The sequence below is a fragment of the Acanthisitta chloris genome, unplaced genomic scaffold, assembly GCF_000695815.1.
Source record: "Acanthisitta chloris isolate BGI_N310 unplaced genomic scaffold, ASM69581v1 scaffold12453, whole genome shotgun sequence".
NCBI lineage: Eukaryota > Metazoa > Chordata > Aves > Passeriformes > Acanthisittidae > Acanthisitta > Acanthisitta chloris.
The window spans coordinates 14,124-14,627 of NW_008664356.1; positions in this window are offsets into that span (position 1 = coordinate 14,124).

Genomic DNA, 504 nt, shown 5'->3' on the forward strand with positions numbered 1-504 from the left:
GTGGAGGTGCTGTACCCTCTGGCTGTCCTGGATTACCCTGGAATGATCCAGGTGTTGTGTCCTTGGGTTGTTTGGGATCATCCTGGAGCTCTCCAGGTGTTTTATCCTCTCTCTAGCCTGGATCCTCCTGGAGCTGTTGTCCCCTCTGACTGCCCTGGATCCTCCCAGAGCTGTTGTACCCCCTATCTATCCTGGATCCTCCCAGAGCTGTTGTCCCCTCTGTCTGTCCTAGATCCTCCTGGACCTGTTGTCCCCTCTGACTGTTCTAGATCCTCCTGGAGCTGTTGTCCCCCTGACTGTCCTGGGATCCTCCTGGAGCTGTTGTACCCCCTGACTATCCTGGATCCTCCTGGAGCTGTTGTCCCCTCTGACTGCCCTGGATCCTCCCAGGGCTGTTGTACCCCCTATCTATCCTGGATCCTCCCAGAGCTGTTGTCCCCTCTGTCTGTCCTAGATCCTCCTGGACCTGTTGTCCCCTCTGACTGTTCTAGATCCTCCTGCAGC